The sequence below is a fragment of the Bactrocera dorsalis genome, chromosome 2 (genome assembly GCF_023373825.1).
Source record: "Bactrocera dorsalis isolate Fly_Bdor chromosome 2, ASM2337382v1, whole genome shotgun sequence".
Lineage (NCBI taxonomy): Eukaryota > Metazoa > Arthropoda > Insecta > Diptera > Tephritidae > Bactrocera > Bactrocera dorsalis.
This window is the reverse complement of record NC_064304.1, coordinates 100,573,709-100,594,570: the sequence shown is the minus strand read 5'-3', so window position 1 is coordinate 100,594,570 and position 20,862 is coordinate 100,573,709. Positions and strand designations below refer to the sequence as shown.

The following is a 20,862-nucleotide window of genomic DNA, read 5'->3' as shown; positions in this document are numbered from 1 at the left end:
TACATGTCTGTTGATCGATAAGATAATGTCAGCATATTTTTAGACTGTTCTACTTTAATGTCTGAAGCCTGATTGCTGATGTGAAGATGTGTGAAGAAACACATACGCACATATGCGACAATATGTGCTACATTAACAGTTAATTTGATGAGATTAAAAGTACTAGGTGTTGTTGTTGTTATATTGCATTAGTAAATTACATACGTCAAGGCTATAGCTTGTTAGCTTTTCACATACATACAGACACAAATGTAAATAACAGTAAATTTTGGTGTTTTATATACAAATCTGTGAAGCACATTCGGCAGTCAGACAAATTTTATGTTCATTTCGCTCAAAGGTCTGAATAGAAGCGGGATTGTCTGCATAGACTTTACACTTTACATATCCCCACAGAAAAAAGTCTAACGGTGATATCACACGGTTTTGGTAGCCAATCGTCCGACACAAAACGTGAAATTATCTGCTCACCGAAGTGTTCCTACAATAAATCCATTGATTGATGAGAAATGATTAAGAAAGTAAGCGTTATTAGTGCAATTAACGAAAGCTTGAAAAAGCTCTGAGGCGCGGACAAAAGCTCCCAAGCAATTATATGATTTAACAATTTTAAAGCAATTTGTTTAGCCTTAAAAGAATTATTACACTAATCTTTAGAAGCTAAAAATTGAAAATTCATGCAAAAAGCTGGAATCTTTTATAGTTTATAATTTAACAATTTTCAAGAAAGTTTCAAAATTTAAGGAAAAATTTTACATATATGTATTTTCTAAAGCTGCTTCAAAAATAAGCAAAAATTATGGAGCTTTAATGAAAGCTTTTATATTATATAGCAAAGAAAGCTTTCAAACCTTAAACGAAAATATTAAATTAATGCTATAAAGGAAGAATTAAAAAAACCAAACCACCGTCTTGGACCTTTAATAAAAGCTGTTATATTATATAATTTGACAATTTTAAGAAAGCTTTTAAGACCTTAAACGTCCAAACAATCATTTTGGAGCTTTAATAAAAGCTTTTATTTTATATAAATTAACACGTTTAAAAAATGCGTTCAAGCCTTAAACGAAAATAATTAATTTATTCTATTAAGCATGAATTATAAAATCCAAACTAACATTTTGGAGCTTTAATGAAAGCTTTTTTATTATATAATTTAAAAATTTCAAAGAAAGCTTTCAACATCTTAAGCAAAAATATTTATTATATTCTATAAAGCTTATTCAAAAGTAGTATATGTATCCAAACAAAAAGGTTTAATGAAAGCTTGGCATTCAAAAATCTGAATTTAAGTATATACAAGTAACGGCTTTTATTTAAGCTTTATTTTATTATCTTTTTCATTGCAGGTAATTACTGATTTTTACTTCAAAACGCAATTATGACTCTCCAAATTATTTTTATAAGAAAGTAAGTATTTTTGAGAACTGAATGTGAAAAAATGAAATATTAGAGTTTAAATGATTACTAAAATATGAAAGAGTTGCGAATATTGTTAGTGTTTTACGAAGAAGAAAACAATATAAGCAGTTGGAATTACTTGTAATTATTTTAGGATTATGTTTAAGCTCTGAGCTTTTTAAAGCTTTTATATATGAAATACTTTAGTATTTGCCATAAGTTGTAAATAAACATCATGTTATTATAAAAATGTATAAAAGCTTTTGGTGAAAGCTTTTGGAAGAATCGGTGAAAGCTCTAGAAATTTTTTATGTCGATGAAATCTATCTTGTTCTACCTGATTCAAATAAACATAATTTATACAATATTTATACATAATTTAACATGAATTGTATGTTATCTGTATCGCTTTTAACCACTTCCCCAGCACCCTATATTATTTTCTATGCGAAAGTTGTCAAAACTGTCGGGTATTGGCAACGGTGCAAGCATACAAATATCCATTTGCTTGTATATACGTATAATTTGCAATATATTGTGCTAATAGAATCGATAATTAAAAACAATTTATATTGATTTAAGCGCAGAAATTCGTTACTTCACGCAAATTTAACTGTGTTGGAATGCTGAGCTGCCCAGCAGTCGAGCCAATAAAAATGAGAAAGGCCACAACAAATATTTGTGCAGCAATATTAAAAAAGGAGGCTCCACAATGTCAATAGTAAATATTTCGTGCGAATTCATTTCACATTTTCGAATCGACAGCAATATATGAAAATCACATTTCACAGTTGAATGATTTTTTGTGTGTTTTCTCTTGTTCTTTCTCACTTTTTGCCAGTTTTTGGTATTTTACGTGGAGGTTATTTTAATGAATGGTAACTGAGATTAATAGTTAAAATTTAAAAAATTATTTAAAATGGAAATGGAAATATTAAAAAAGAAATTTAAAGAAAATTAATTAATTAATCATCAACTTAATTTTTTAAATTTATTTTTATTTATTTAATTTTTTTTACTGGTTTTTAAATTCTATTTTACACTAGTAATAAAGTAATTTTTGTTTGATAGCAAAAACTTATATTAGTATCATTAAATAATAATTTTATTTGTTATATTTTATTTTTTGTTATTGTTTTTTATTTATTATTTTGTTATATTTTATTTTTTTATTGTTATTAATTTTTATTATTTTTGGTTCACAAAACAGGGTTGCTTTAAAATTTAATGTTGTAAAAAATTTGCAAACTATGTTTTACGAAACTAAAGTAACTTTGACTATTTACTAATAGACTAAATTAAGGATAATTAAGATAATTAGGCCATTTGCTTGCTAATTGACTTAATTATCTTTGATTATTTGCTATTTCACTAAATTAAGGATATGCTATGTTTAGGCAATTTTCTTGCTAATTGACTAAATTAACTTTGACTATTTGCTAATTGACTAAATTAAGAAGCAGTTTAAAAAAATGTAAATAATTAAGTTAAATTCAGTTGAAATCAGATTAATTGAGTTGAAATGAAGTTAATTGAATTATAGAAAGACAACTTAAGCCGATCTACCACTATTTTTAACGATATGAAATAATGCAGATAAATGAGTTAATTGACAACTTTGTAAATAATTTCAGTTAATTGAAATATTTGAAGGGCAATTAAGTAAAAGTATGCTAATTTCCATAAAGTGACCTTAACTAAATTAAATTATATTAAAAAGTAAGTGAACTTACTTATTTACTATACGAAAAATATTATATATGAATACGTAGAAGTCACACTTATTAAATATATGTACATACATGTATAATGGCAATATATACTTTTTCTAAGTAAATTCGTGCTATGCACAATTTTCTTCGAAAAATGTTTAACGGTTATGTTGAAAGGAATGTGGTTTATCAGCGAAACGCGAGCCTGTTGCAACTGGAGTATGTGTGCATACATACAAATGTTATTGAACGCTTGCATTTTTACATATGTATATGTGGCAACTTTATCAGTGCGTCAGCATCCCGTCAAGATATATATAGAATGCTATATTTAATATATTAAAAAAAATATATATTTCATGATTTCATTTCACAGCACGCACAATCAATTGAATGAAAATCTAAATCAATCGTACGTTGCCACCAGCTCTTACCCGCCCATCCGAACGTTTTTGTTACAAAGCGAATATGCAAAAAGTTTCATTTAACAAAAGCCATAGTTTGATTGCTTCTTTTAAACGCTTGTTTCTGATTTTGCATAATTTGCATTTTTCTTTTGTGTATATTTTTTGCAATGCTTTTCGCAGTCACTTCCTTTTGTTCAATTCTTTTTGCCTTTATTATTTATATTTTTTTGATTAAATATTGTATTAAACAACGCCACGATTGCGGAGCTTCAAAGCGCGTCTAGAGATAACGCGTGCCGTTTCATTCATTGCGTTTTCTTCCGTCAAGACTCATTTTTTCTAGAGTAAACGACTCATTCAGCAGTACATTGCTTTGTATATTATTTTTAATTAATTTTTTTTTATTCTTTATATCAATTTCGCCATCTAACCTCATTTAATTCTATTTTAGTTACTTCTTTTGAAATTGAAATTAATTTCATAAATCGCAATTTTCGATCTTGAAAGTGCTGAATGTTATGGAGCAACTGATCCATAATTTAGTTAATTAGTCATGTGTCCGCGACCGTATAATTTATTAATTGACTACATTAGAGCGAGTTTCAGTAAATATCGGAAATTCCAGTAACATGATCTAGAAATTATGAACAAAATGAATATATAACTTGATTCTGTGAACTTAAAGCGACTAATTAAGTCTTATGCGATCGAATAAAATTTAGTTTTGTATATTTTAAGAAAAGTTTCATTACTACCCGTTCACTTAGAGTTATTGTTATTTTTATTTTTAATTTTTTCAACCCTTATTTAATTAATATTTATTCAATTCAGTCTTACTTCAAAATAAATTATTAATTTGTAATTTAATTCAATTAAGTTTAATCTAATTATTTTAAGCTTAAATTAAATCCTTTATTTTTATTTTATTATTTTTAATCTAATATAATTTATTTTAAGTCTCTTTATTGGAGTTGGCGTAATTTTACTTAATTGTTATTCAAATAGTTGTCAATTACATAGTTATCCTCATTACTTCTTCGATAAAAATAAAAGAAAATATAGGTAAATTGTTTTACTTTAAGTTAATTAACTTCATTTGAACTCAATTAATTTAATTTCAGCTCTATACAGCTCAATTATATAAAATTTACTTTTAAACAATTCCCTACATTACGTCTTAATTTAGTCAATTAGCAAATAGTCAAAGTTAATTTAGTCAATTAGTATATTGCCAAACTGAACTTAGTTCATTAGCAAAATGTCTAAACATTGCATATCCTTAATTTAGTCCATTAGCAAATAGTCAAAGTTAATTAAGTAAATAAGCAAATTCTCTAAAGCTGACATCTCCTTAATTTAGTGAATTAGCGAATTGCGAAGTTATTCTAGTTCATTAGCAAATTGTCGAAAGTTAGCATTACCTAAGTTAGTCAATTACCAAAGTGTCTACACTTACCATATCCTTAATTTTGTAAATTAGCAAATCTCAATTAATCAATTAGCAAATTGTCTAAAGTTAGCATTACCTAAGTTAGTCAATTACCAAAGTGTCTAAACTTACCATATCCTTAATTTAGTCAATTAGAAAATTTTCTAAGTTAATTTAGTCAATCAGCAAATTGTCAAAGTTAATTTAGTGCATTACCAAATTGTCTAAACTTGTAATATCCTTAATTTAGTCAATTGGGAAATTGTCAAAGTTAATTTAGCTAATTGATAAACTTAGTTTACCCTTAATTTTGTCAAACTACATATAAGTTATATAGAAGAAAAAAATTGCTGATTGACTTCATTAATTGCGTAAGCGGTGTCTTCGCTAATAAAGAAAAAGAAGTAGTGTCGTCTGGCACTCTAATTAAATATCCATTTAGTTAAAAAATAGGAAATCCAAACAAATTTAGTAAAATTTTATTAAAATGCACTTAAATGAGTTAAAGGAAGTAAAATAAAACAAAATCGAAGCGAGTCCAAACTGTTAACTTCATTATCTTGCATGTAATAATTCTCAGGTGTGCTCATAGTGGCGTAGATTATGTAATAAAGTGTCTCAAATACATATGTACATATATAAAAAAGCACAAGTTCATTATACAATTCTAGCAGATTGTGCAATTGAGACTCGCCTAATCAAATTACATTGAAAGTATGCATGGAATGAGTATTATGTACTTACTTATAAGTGATTAATAAATAAATAATTTATGTAATATGCGTCTGTATGCGGGTGTACACTTACGATTCACACACACACGACCATACGTCCACAAACACTTCAGTCTTCGTCGAGCAGTTTAGCGTGTCAGCTCACAACACAAAGAGTCACGACAGTCAAACATTCAGTCAGTCGTTTGTCAGTCAAAACAGTTTACCTTTTTTTTTTTTGATTCGTTTAAATTTTTCGCTCGCTTGTAAGCGAATACACAGTTATTACCCACACTCAAGGTCAATACTGTTTATTTTTTATATTTTGTTTTGAATTCTGAATTCATCACACATCGTGTTATTCCCGCACATATACATACATACACTTATACGTTAGAAGAATTTCATTAACAAAAGTAAAGCGCGATAAACGATGGAAGCAAAGTAGACATGCAAGTATACAGAGAGCGTTAAAGAGTGCGCAAGTACTTGTATTACGTGAGAGCGATACGCTCCGGCACCTAAACTTGTGAGCGGGAATGTTACGAGTGCCACGAAAGCTTCACTTTGGTGCTCTGTTGACATTTTTCGATTACCTTTTTTGTTTCAAGCAAAAAGTAATAAGGTAAATAAATAAATAAAGGCACCCTCCCGCTCTGTTTACAATATTTGTGCGCTCGCTCTCGCTTATTTGTTACGAGCACATTTCGCGCTCATTAAATGAAAATACAGCTGCTTGGCTTTGTTGACGTTGGCAGAACTTTTAAGATTACTTTGTGTGCGCCTTTTAGTTTTGCTTAATTATTTTTGTACTCGTACTCTTGATTCGTACATGCATACATTTTTTATTTAACAAGCTTCGGCTTCTAGCAAAAATTCTATTTTTTCGGCAATTTTTATGTGTGCATTTTTTAGGTGTCTTGTGTGTAGTTATACACTTATGTATATGTACGTTCATTTTTGAGTGCTTTCTTTTTAATTTAAACTCACCTTTTATTGTTGTTATTTTTTCACCAGAAAAAAACATTTTCTGAAATATTTATTTGTGTTTTTGTCCTCAGTTCAGTGGTTTTATCGCTCATCGTTTATTTTAGTTGAGTACACTGACACTCGCTAAACATTTTATTTTATGTTTGCTTGTTTGTTTGTATGTATCTGTGCCCACCGCACCAATCTGCCGTCACTTTATGTATATGAATGTTTTAAGTGTTTTTTTTTTAAATATGGCGTCTCATCATGGCGGGCGACCATAAACTGTCACGCTTCCTCGTCCACAAACACAGGCATGCACGATTTTAAACAAACACCTACATAACTTTATATATATTCTTCAAAATTATTGATAGCTATTAATTACATACATACTTACATACATATATGCACATACATACGTATTTATATATAATATATGCCACACTGTCATGCCATGACTGCTCTATTTATTTGTACGCCACTAGTTCAGTAATCGGTCTGGTCGAAACTGCTTTGACAATTTCGACAGGGAAATGCTTACATAGAATCATATGAAATTAAAATATGTACAAACACATACATACATATGTATCTTTGAGCAAATGTTTCCAAAATTGTACCTGATTATATAACAATTATAAGTATATTATCAGAAATTTTGGATTCTCTTGATCTCGAAGCCGATCTCCAGAAGCACCTCCGAAAAAAGTGTCTGTCGGCGAAGAAAATTTGTCTGCTTAAAATTATTTCATCCTACCCAAATCTATGGCTAGTTTGCCGTAAGGAGAATATTTTTACAAAAATGTTGATATTTTTTTTTACAAAAATTTTGACATTTTTTTACAAAAATGTTGAAATTTTTTTAACAAGTTTTATTTTTTTAAGATCAAGATTATTGTTATAATCGATAAATATAGAAAAATTTTGATTTTCGCTAAAATGGCAGCTTCCGAAAAAATAAATTTACATCAAAATACACTTCAGATTAGATAAATTATAAAATTGTTATAGATATAATTATCAAAAATTTCATTCCTTCAACCATTTCCTGAAAAATATATCTGAGAAAGTTATGTAAAAATTTCAAGGCGATCGGTATAATAGTTTTAGCAAATATGTTCTTCACCTACTTTGAAAACAGTGTTTCGAAAAAACGCATTCAAAGTTTTTGGCGCCGATTTCGCTAAGAGTCCATACAAATACGCTCCTATCTCCGAAACTATTTGCAGATCAACTTAAAATTTTCGGAAAATATTCTAAAAAAAAACGTGTTTTGGTATATCCCTATAAATTTTATACAAGTACTAGGCAAAAAATAGTTGCTTCAGCTTCTGAGATTCTGGTGATGTTTTAAGCCCTTTTTCTTTCCTCTAAATTTAGTCAATTAGCAAATAGACAAAGATGATTTAGTCAGTTAGCAAATTGTCAAAGTTAATTTAGTTCATTAGCAAATTATCTAAACCTATCATATCCTTAATTTAGTCAATTAGCAAATTGTCGAGTTTAATTTAGTCAATTAGTAAATTAACTAAAGATAGCATATCCTTAATTTAATCCATTAACAATAAATCTAGCCTTAATTTAGTCAATTAGCAAATAGTCAAAATTAATTTAGTCAATTAGCAAATGGTCAAAATTAATTTAGTTAATTAGCAAATTGTATAAACTTACCACATCCTTAATTTAGTTAATTTGCAAACTGGCTATAGATAGGGGAAAAAATGCTAATTAACTTAGTTAAGTGTCTGACACTCTAATTTAATTTCAATTTCGTTAAAAAGGAACATAAATTGTATTGTTGTTATTGTCAAGCAAAATTTTTCCAAATAAGTTTTAGCGGACACTACTGCATGGAATGCTGTTATAAAACTGGTAGTGTTCCCATTTGCAAACGCAGTTATCTTAGAAACACCGCTCCTTGAGCATTTATAAGTATTTTACTGTCTAGTCTAATGAGATACTATTAACTGTAAAGCATAATCTTACTCTTTACTTGTGTAAAACTTTCTGGTCCAGCTATTATTTTCTTCCTTTTTAATATTCTTTGTTAGTATAAATTTAAATTATCTCATCACCTAGGTATATAGCAGCCTTCAATCTAATATATTAGAAGATCTTTTGGCTACCCACTAATTTATGCCGATATGCTTTTATTCGAATGCTGTATTATACATACTATATATGTACATTATATATCTATACTATATATATATTATATATCATACATCTTGTATATTCTATACTTGTATGTATACCTATCGCTCCAGCACTTCTTTGACCGTTTTCGCTCCGTCTGTTGATCTTCAATTAGCAGTCCGAACATTTTGCACTTATCACCCAATTGCTTTTCTTATATAGTATCTATATACATACATATGTATATGTATATACTATAGTACATATTTATGTATATATTTATGTAATCGAAATCTTTTCATTTTTGTTATTGCCTTTCCAAGTTTGGCGCTTTCTTTGTTGCCATTCAGTTCAGCCTTTGTTGTCTTCTGTTTAAACGGCCAATTTTCAACTTTATTGCATTCTTTCTAGTTTTTTATCTTTCTTTGGTTATTTTTTTTGTGCAATTATAAGCTTTTATTTATTTTTGCTTTAATTTTTTTATGTTCCAGTCATATGTTCTTCGGCTTTTCGCATTATCTTTCAAACTCTGCTTTAGCTTAAATGGCTACTAATACTGACAGCAACCGGCGAGTTTGGTCGTGTGTGATGTTTGCATATATTTCGCTAGCTCTAAGCTAGTTTTTCTTTCTATTTGTTTGTATCTAAGCACTCGTTTAGGTAGAATATGGTTTTTGGATGATTATACATTCTTCAAGAAAACCTGCAGCAACTCAACACTCTTTTTTGATCATTGCGGCATAACTTGTTATCGATATATTTACCTTTCCTCTCCATTTACTTATATTTCTAATTATTTTCTTTCTCTTTTGCATATTTGAGTAACATTAAATTTTTTACTTAGTTCGAAAATAGCTAACCCATACGTTGGTTATGCATTTAGTTCATTTCAACTTTAATTAATCGATTTTTTATCGCAGACAGCTGTGTTTTGACATTCAGTTTGTTAAACAAAAATCGAGTCCACTTTTTTTTATGAACAAGGAATCATTCGCATACTCACCAAATCACTTAGACAATTAAATGCCTATGTGCTTGTTAATCTTTAAATATGAATTTCCATGTATGCTTGAAATAATTTATTTTACATGCAAAGTAAACCAAATTTTAATATTTTTATTATAATTGTGTTTCCTCAAACATACATACAAACATTTGTGTATATACAAACACGCTTATATAGCTGTAAATACCAGAAAAAAGAATGTAGTCAGCCTTCGGAACGGGCGAGTTCAATAACCTCATATCCGAAATGTTAAACAAAATAGCGAAAAAAATCGATTTTAAGTATTGGTTTGTGGCGATTAAACAGTTCAAGCATTCATGCCAAGCGTTGTGATACTCTCCTCATTAGTATGTATTTTGCAAATGCCGTAAAATGTAGAATTCTTCGCTTTGTTATAATATAAAATTCTTTTTTTCGGATTTTTTTAGGATTATTGTAGTTATTTATTTACTTTGGGTCCCCTTTCCCGCTTTCTCGTTGACATGTGGGATTTGAATTGTTGCTGTTATTATTTTTGCAATTTAGTTTCAGATTTATTCAATTTTTTTGTGCTTATTCCTAAAATATTCTATAATTCTTAACTAGATCGATAGATTTTTTGCCGTTCTAAGGTTTTTAGGGCTCCCTGTGTTGATGCATTCGTTAGGTGGGGTTATCATCAGCTTCTCTCTCTGGTCTTTATAAATTTATTCGCTTTAACTCAACAAAACTACTCCGAAATCACGTAGTTCATTTAAAAAGCTAATCCAGGTCTTATCTTCAACACAAGCTAACATTTGATTGTATGTGTTTCTATACCTTTCACCCCTAGGATCTCTTATTTTATATTAGATGAATGAATTCTTAACCTTTAGGTCGCTTACGAAATCTCTTGGCCACCTTCTTATTCATTTGGGGTGCGCACATCAAGATTAATAAGATCCGCTAATTTTTTCTACTTCGCTTACTTATGTATGTGGAAAAAAGATATCCGGTGGATCATATCCTCTGTTTATGTCTGCCTCTATCTGAAACTCGGCTTACATCTTCTAAATATCCTTCGCTGTTCAAGGTGCTGGATAAAGTATCAGGATTAAATATTAAGTCTCTATTAAACTTTGCAAAAAGTGTAGACATTCTGCATGACCTAAACTTCGGCTCATATTAATAATGAAACTCTTTCTCGCATTACAAAGGACCTGTAGGCATAAGCCTATGAGAAAGACGATCAAAAGATCGTGAAAGACACGCCTCGTTCTGGACGACCTTCGACCTCTTCAACTGAACAAATTATTAAAATAGTGAAGGATATGGTGCTTGAAAATCGTCAGTCTAGTGTTAGAGAAATGGCAAGAGAGCTTGACATCTCTCGAGAGTCCGTTCTACGGATTTTGGTGAATATGAAACACATTCTTGCTCAACTCGTTCCGATAAAGCTGAATTTTCGTCAAAAAGTACGGTACTCAGCAGGTCTCTTTGGACATGCTTAAATTGCCGATTGGACATGGGACATCGGAATGGAAACCTTTTTACCAAAAATTGCTTATGAAAAGTGTTTCGAGGACTGAAAAAATCGTTGGCATCCCCTTACATCTGATGAGGATTATTTTGAGTTTTATTTACAATTTCCGGTCACAATTTGATATGAATTTTTTGTTTATAGTCGGTCAATATCATAACCTCTCCAACCTTACTTAATTTTTTTTATTTCTTACTTTTTTTTGATAAAAATTTTCACCGAATACGATCTCTAATGAAAACTACCAAAAACTTGGAACATTTGTCTAATGACAAAATGCCTCGATTTCGAAGTGATCTAGTATAGAATAATATATCCGATATATGTTTTGCCTTCATGTGACAATATAAGTAAATTCCTATAAATATTGAACTTTTCGTAAATTGTTTCTCACACTAAATTACTCATCGAATTATGTCTAGAAACCGACACCAACACGATTTTTTATTATTTTAAAAACTTATGTGGTAAACATACACCCAGAATTTTATTTTTCTCACCTAACTGAAACATAAAACTAGAAATAATATCATGCTAACAGCTAGCCATAACATTCTACCTGCTATTTTCAATTTAACGACCAGGAAGTCTTAACAGCACACCTTAAGTAAAGCGCCGTTATGTTCATGTTTTAAAAATCCAGCAATCTAAGTACGCAGGTATGTTCGTTAGTATGTGAATCCATAAAATTAGCGAACTTGCATATGATTTTTATTGACCACCTCTGCGACAAAGCGAGCATAATTTAAATAAGTCCATATTTTCATTCAGACATATACAGTGCACCCACACCTGTAAGTAAATATTTTTATGAGCGCAACATAAATTACGGCTCAGGTATGCACATAAATGACATAAATGTCCCTGTTGAATTTTATGACTAAGTGTTTTCATAAATGTTCCGTATTCTTAGCTGACATTTGAAATAATTTTTTTTATAAATGACTGTTGCTAGTAGTTAGTTCATTTAAAAACTTTGTAGTACAGTGTTTTCGAAAATAGGTTGGCGCGAGATTATTGAAACATATCTTCGCTTAAAATGCAAAATAACATAATAACACTTTTCAGTTGACAGGCGAAGGAAAAACGATATAATATGTAGAAGCTACTCATATTGAAACAAAATTTTAGTTTTCGTTAAAGTGGTTATATATTGGTTATAAAGTGGTTATATATTGGTTATAAAATGGTTATATATTGGTTATAAAATGGTCATATATTGGTTATATCTGACAGCGGAGGCTGAAAATTTTATACTACATATGTATAATGTGTTGTAGTGAATCGTAAGCAATAAAAACACAATTTCGATGTTTTGGTGATACGTTGTTTTGCATTTCAGTTGACGATATATTTAATGTTTCTGACTTTTGCTTGTCAGATATGTATGTTTGAAAATGTTTTTTTTTTTAATTGTACGATCCTATTTTTAACTGTATATGTATGTATAGACACGTGTCTTAAAAATATTTTTATATTTTGTCTTCCTGATTTATTGCAAAAAATGTCAAGAAATCATGGTTTTTGAAACTAAGACTGACATCATTTTGTATGCAAATATATGTATACATAGTATCTAGCAACATACCTTGAATGTTTTTTTTGATGATGAATTTTCGAAGAAAAAAACTATATTATTTTTTAAAGAAAAGCCTTAAAACCTCAACACCTGCAGCACCAACATTCGTTAGCTTTTTACTAAGCAGCTTCTAAATCAGCTGTTTCAACTAATTTCGTAATCTTGTTTTGGCAGCTCTTTCATAAACAAAGCACGTCAGAATAATTCTGGAAATAATTTGTATTCCATTAAAAAACCGGTTGACGAACAGAGGCAGGTAAAACGATCAATCGTGGCTGTTATTCCAGTTAGGCAAGCGAATAATTCGCAAAAAACAAAAATTGAGAAAAAGTAATAAAATTAAAGGGATTTGTGTAGCTGTAGTGGGGTCGAAGAGAGGAAACATACATAAATACATATACATATCTATAATAAAGAGTGGGTTGAAAATTGTAAACAAAATATTTTTAAATAACAATAACGTTGCAGACAAACTATATTTGTAGATATATGGCAGATAAGTATGGAACAAAATTGAACAGAACGCAAAAATTGTTTTGACATAATCGTGCCAAAAGATTAGGACGCACTTTCAATTCAAAAATAAAAACAGGCACAATAATAAATAAAAAAGCACGGTCGACTAATCGCTACTATAAATAAAAAACACGAAAATAACTTGAAGTTAGGTGAAATATACCCAGTGGGTAAAAGTTGTGAGATAATTACATTATTTCGAAAATTCGACATTTTTTCGAACATTCAAAAATTCTACAAAAAGTTGAAAAAATTAATATTTTTTTAATTTTTTTTTAATTCATATTTTTCTCATAATTTTTTCTTTGATTAACATTAAACAACCTTTTTATGAATGATAGTACTTTTAAGCCGATTTCTGATAACTCAATAAATTTAAATATAATCTATAAATAAAACACACGAAAATAATGATGTAAAGTGAAATATATCCAGCAGAAAATTGTTCGATGAATATTATGCTATTTCGAAAATTCGAAATTTTTTCGAACATGCAAAAATGGTAAAAATTAATATTTTCTGTGATTTTTTAACAGTTAATTTTTTTGAATATATGTATGTAGTAACATTTAAAAACCTTTTCATGAATGATAGGAGTACTCTTAAGTCGATTTCTGATAATCGTCAATAAATGTATGCAAATATAAGCTATAAACCAAACTTCGTGGTACTTGAAGTCGAGTGAAATATACACAGCAGAAAATTGCTGGATGATTATAACATTATTACATTATTTCGAAAATTCGAAATTCTTTCGAACATGCGAAAATGCTAAAAATATTTAATATTTTCTGTTTTCTTGTTTAATATTTTTTCGAGGTACTTATCATGTAATAAACACCACTTTCTATTTCAGCTAAAGCGAACTAGTTTCATATTCATGAGACTAGAAAGAACTAGTAGCACTCTTTGCCACAAATTCAATATCAACTGCCTGCTTATACATAAGTAATGTGATTAGAAGTTTATCTTGTTTATGTAGAATCCGCTTAATATTTGTATATGTAACATGGCGGGCCGTTGCGCGCGACTTTTGACTTGCCGACGTCAATCTGTGTGAAACTGTGCCAAATTTGTGCGGGCGCCGTAGTCACAGCCAACGCGCCGATATCAATTGCGGAAGTCCAAACGACTGTTAAGGGTACACGAATACAGAGACGCGCACACTTATAGCGTTAAATGAATAACTTAATTTGTGAATCGTACTTATATTGACGTCTGTTGCTTAATGTTATGATGGAAATAACACTGTAATACAAGCATACTTTATACTATACATGCAAACAAATATATGTTTTTTAACATTTTTTTTATTTTTATATTCGAAATCTTGTTATTGTTTTCATAATTACAAATTTATGGCTTAGATCATTCATTCTTACATCTAAATATTCCGCATGGGGCAAATAATTCAAGACGTTCCCCTTCACACCATCGTCATCAATATTGTTTTGCTCGCTCGCCTTTTGAAGAATGAAGCACATGTAAACAACAACAAAAGTCTTCTAACATTTACAGATGTACATATGTATATGATATGCATGTTACGAAAGAAATTCTAGAAAAAAAATTAATTTAATTAATAATGTTTTGTTTGTGTGTAAGCAATTTATTGCGTCTGTTGACACACCCACTTTTTGCCACATATTTTCCTAGCTGTCATAATTGTGATAAATATCACATGAAGTATGGAGTGGCAATGGTTGTTTGTGGAGCAATTATATTTAATTAATATGTTTAAAAAACAGTTTTTACAATTATACATAAATATATTTGTGCTTTTGCTTTCTTCTTCTTTGTTTTAAAAATAATTATAATTATATAATTTCTTATTGAATAAAATAGCAAAATGTTTAATAATTAAACTATAGTAGATGTAATTGAATAATAAACCATTAACTCAATTAAATACTAAATTATAAGCAATATATTTTCTTACATAAATCTATTTTTTCTCCGTTCAGAGCTCAAAACCAAAAAAAAAGGCAAAGAGTAAGCTTTCGAAATGATTATTTTTTTGCCCTGATCGGGCAAGTAAATATAATTTGAGGTTAATAATTAAATATGGCATTTAATAATTTAGTTATGGTTGGCAATCTAAACCAAAATATAATATATAAACAATTAGTTTCAATAAAGAATTAATAAATAAATTATTAAGAGTTGGAAACTCTAGACCAAAATCATCAATTAGAAATTTATCAAATTCAACAATTAGAAATTTAATAAATAAATAATAAAAATCAGAAATTAATTAAGGGTTGGCAACTCTAGACCATAATATATTAAATAACAAAATTTATTTAAAATTTTTTTTTAATTTTTCAAGAAGAGATCTAACTCTATGATGGATTTTATAAAAAAAAATTACTGTACAATTTTTTAACACACTAGTGTAATGAGTTATAAATCTGAAATCATTGCAAATTGCCGCTTCTTTTTCGCAAACTTTTACTTGTTTCAATAAATAAGTGATATCAACAAATTGTTTATAATTAAATAATTAAATGAGTCAAGCGCTATAAATTGAGTAAAATTTGCGTATTAAAAGCCTTGGTGATGACAATTCAGTCAACAAATTTCATCATCAAATCACACGATTCAGTATTTAAAGGGCGAAGGGAAAATTTCGTTGGTAATTATCTCATAGAAGGTATAAAAACGTGAGCTCATTAATTTGTAAAACAATTCTTTAGGGAGAACTAGTGTTGAATAAGCGGTGTTGATTAATACTTGATACGAGTATATAATAATAGATATATATATGTATATGGATTACTTATTGTATTAAAACGCGTTTGAAACTACTTCTGATGAATTTTTATGTACCAATATGGAAATAGAGGTTCTCAGATCTGGAACTGGTCTATATTATAGTACAACAGTAACTAGAAAAAATCACTAACTAACATACAAGTTCAATCATGTCAGCAATTCACAAGCAAATTAGTGCTCCTTTAAGAGATTGAACTATCTAAAGTACTAAAATGTACATATAGTATACTAATAATATAATTCTAAATCCAAGAAAGAGCTTTCAACAATTGCTACCGCTGAACTTCTTAGAATAATTAGTCACTTCAATTTCTGACAATTATATACATACATACATATATCTACATTATACCATGTTCAGACTCTTAATTGAGCAATTAAGGAACCTTTAACAATTTAACCACTCTAAAAATGAAAATGGTTCGAAAAAAATGCAAATTGAAGTAAGCATTACTAAGAACCCTCCGACTTTTCGATACCATTTTTGTAGTACGATTGGTTCTTTGCTTCAAAATAGGCCTCAGTTCCGTTGATCATCTCTTGGTTCGGCGAAAGTTTCTTCGCAGCGCACATCTGAGAACAAGAAACAGTCGCTGGAGGTCAGATCTTTAAAATGCTGTCGATGCTGACAAGCCCAATTCATGAATTTTTGTCACAGTTTACACTAACTTGTGGCAGAGTGCGTTGTCTTGGTGAAACAGCACTTTCTTTTTCTTCAAATTCGGTAAGTTTTCGTCCTTCAAACGGTTCAGTAACGCTATGTAACAGTCAGTGTTAACGGTCTTTCGTTTCTGGACCGCGTTCGTCGTGTTCAGTTCTTAACTAAAATCATATGGATTTAATTCTAGTAGCGCCTTCTATATCTCAAGCCGGAGACTTTTCAGTTAACCTGTTCGAAACCGTCTCAAAAGTGAAATAATTGTCATAAATCTCACCAAATATGAGCTATTCGAAGAAGAGAGATGTATATTTCTAAATTGATTTTAATAAGATATCATCTTCTATACAAATTTTGAGTGATCTAAACGGCCGGCGTTGCAACAGAAGATACGACGTCTCATCTTTTTCATGCTCACGGTAATGACCTGAACGAAATCCGATTTATCTCAGGCTCAGACTTGTCAATTTTGACATTATGTAAGTGAAATATTTTTATGCAAAAACAACAACTGTTATCTGCTCTAAGTTTTCAAAGTCCTCTTACCGGCTTTCCAATTAGTTCGTTAAGAAATCTGTTATTTCAAGCGGTAAAAACTGTTGCAATCGCTTCCAACTCGAAACACCGCCGCGCAAATCCAAAGCGTGTGTACATGAATTGCAAAAATGCAAATTACAATCACGCGCTGCATCGGTGAAACAATACTAACAACAAAAAATTCTGTAAACAAATTAAAATGCGAAAACCAGAAACAAGAATAAGCGGAAAAAAACAAAGCGGAGAAGTGCAAACATCAACATTGCAGAATGAGCAAACAAACGAAATGCAATAAATTGCAGCCAGCAAGCGAGAAATGGCAAACGAAGCGAGCAACAACGGGCGTGACGAACAAAACAAATCGCCAAAGTAATTGCTTGCAATTGAGCGGGCGGGCGAAAAAACTGCATTGGCTGCATTGCAGACGGCGGTGCAAAGCAAAAAAAAAAAAAATTACAACAAATATGAAAATATTTGCTGACGCACACATGTGCTATGTACATTTGTATACATACGTACATACATATGTACATATGCACTCCTATTGACATCGATACCCGCAGACGGCAATAAAACTGTCGCGGTACAACGGGGCGTATGATGAACAAGCAATGATGCTTCTTTTTTGCTGGCGGTTACAAAGCGCACACATACATATGTACATATAATAAGTGTACAAACATATGTATTTACATGTATACATATTTCTAGTTGCTAGTGCATAGCCCTGACAATGAATTGCAAAGCTGTGCAGCTGTAAGTGCATTTTGGGGGCAGCGAGTGCCATGCGCCTCTTAGACGTGTGGTATTCATGTGAAGCATTTATAGTAACAACAACAACAGCTATGAGCAACATCAGACACATTAAATTGTGGAATTTTTATAATTTTAATTTTTTCGCCACAATTCAATTGTGTAAATATGTAAATCTTTAAATATTGCTGTATGCTTATTATCGATTTTTCGTGAATTAGTCCTTCAGATTTTGAGATATCGTTCTGAAATTTTGCACACATACTTTTCTCCTTTAAAAGATACTCATTTGTCGGAACTACCTATATTGAACCACTATAGCATATAGCTGCCATACAAACTGATCGTCCAAAATTAAAACCTTGTATGGAAAGCTTTTTTATTTCTTGAGATATCAGCACGAAATTCGGTTTGGAATATTGTTTACAGCAATACTACAATGTCTGAACAAATTGTTCGGTTCAGACCGCTATAGCATATGCCTGCCATATAAAGTGATCGCTCAAAAGCAAAACCTTGTATGGAAACCTTTTTTATTTGACACGATATCTTCACGAAATTTTGTACAGGTTATTGTCCAAGGCAAGGCTTCAATCTCTGGACATATTATTCAAATCGAACGACTATAGTATATCTCTGCCATACCAACTGGCTGATTGAATTCAACAAAAAGTTCTTTATTTGCACTATTGTGTATTAAAAAATACATATACTATGGGGGAAATTATATAAACTGATTATATGTTTATTTTTTATTCATCTCTTTTTGTTTTAATTATTTTTCTATTCCATTTCTATCTTTCATTTTTTAATTAAATTAAGGGAAATTATATAAACTGTTTGTATATTTATTTTTTAGTCATCGGTTCTACTTTTATTTCTATTTCTATTCCATTTCTCTCTTTAATTTTTTTATTAAACCCATTATCAAACTAAAAACAAAGCTGCCATACTGTTTTTTGAATGCCTCTGTTTATTTATATTGTTATTGTTTTTGCTGAAACGCGCGGCATTTCGTTGCGTTGATAAAATTACTCAACTGCATTATAAATATACTTATAATTTCTCGCTATATTGGCACGTGTTGATTTTTCGTTGTTTTTTTTTAGTATTTTTTTTACTCTCATCTGTCTGTATTTACACAAGTAAATATGTATATTTACATTTACTCGCTGCATTGGCGTGCGGCATCTCAAGTGTTTGCCCACCAACTTCAATTACATTTACATTTAGAGTATTTTGTTTTTCGTCATTATTTTTTCACACACTCTCCTCCGCGAATTCACTCTCTCAGCGTCACTCTCGATCGTCCTCAGCATGTTTTCCCACAAGCTAGATAAAATTAGCAAAAATGCTAATGACGGTCTAGTTGGTAATACAATGTTGTGCAGTTAAGTAACTGTTTATCAACAGAAATGCATACAAACAAACACACACACACCTGCACATTCATATAGATTGCCGACACGTTTCTCGAGTGCAATTTTTAATTTGTTTACAATTTTCTTGGCGCTTGCTGTGCACAGCGCAATTATGGGCTATAAGTGTACACATACATGTACATACGCACACATACACACATGAAAGATGAACATATTTATGTTGCACGCTTTTATATCGCTTTTATTAATGGCAAATTAATAGAAAAATAATATAAAGCAGTAAATAATAAGCACTCTTCCCAGACAGACTGATCTGTACACGGTTGCTTTTTCTTTGCTTTGTGGATTATCACACTTTGCGGCGCGTGTATTTATTATTTCTATGTTTAGATACATTTTCGTTCGTACGCTGAAACATCCTATAATAGACATTAAATATAGATTATGGCTTTTAAATGGAGTGTCGCAAACGTGGTTGCCATATGAATTATTGTTTCGATTGTTTTATGACAAATTTATAATGATAATTATATTAAAAAATACAGGTGATAAGTAAAATTTTATCGATAACAATTTTATCGATAATAATCGATATTTTTACATAAATATCGATAGTTTGGATATTTATCAAGCAAACTGCAATCGTTGTCATAACTGTACTAAGGAACACATAAGAGTAGTAAAATGTTATCGATAATTATCTTCAATTTTACATAAATATCGATAGTATGCTCAATAATGTACAAAAGGTCCGAATAAAATTACTCAAACCATATTTAAGAAATAAATTCGCAAAAAAATATTTTTTTTACCATGAAAACCTTACCCTTCCTAAGAAACACACAAGAGTAGTAAATTTTTATCGATTAATTTACATAAATATCGATATTTTGATATTTACCGAACAGAATAGAATCATGGTGATGACAGTACCAAGAAACACTTTTGTAAGTAGTAAATTTTTATTGATATTTATCGATTGATTATTACATAAATATCAACATTTTAGATATTTATCAAGAAAAATACAATCATAACGACAACAGCGCTAAGAAACATATCATTCAATTATTTTTATCGATAATTATCGATATAATTATATAAATATCGATATTTTTGTTGTACTTATCGAGTAAAATAAGTCGTTATATTTAACTTATTTATTAATATACAAGATAAACTATTTTTTGGTTGTACTTTTTCCACAAATATCTAATATTACACCAACATCTCGATACATATCGATACATAAATATCTACCCATAAACTATATCTATATTTTCGATCAGACGTACAGTTGTAGGTTATATGTAGGGTAGCTTTTTGAACATCTAAATATGCTTTTGCGGATTTAATCCATCGTCTATCTCTATTGGAGTAATAAAAAT

The 20,862-nt window shown here is 29.9% G+C and overlaps 1 protein-coding gene across 16 annotated transcripts in view; it reads left to right on the top strand.

The window, feature by feature from the left end:
* Positions 1-20,862, top strand: part of LOC105226062 (protein CREBRF homolog) — a 70,911-nt gene that overhangs the window by 42,196 nt on the left and 7,853 nt on the right. For 2 of the 16 annotated variants that reach the window (XM_049449046.1, XM_049449044.1), the window contains exon 2: positions 1,350-1,410. The exons of the other annotated variants lie outside the window; for them this stretch is intronic. The gene's annotated coding sequence lies outside the window, so the exon portion shown is untranslated. The remainder of the gene's footprint in view (positions 1-1,349; positions 1,411-20,862) is intronic. 16 annotated transcript variants of the gene reach the window in all.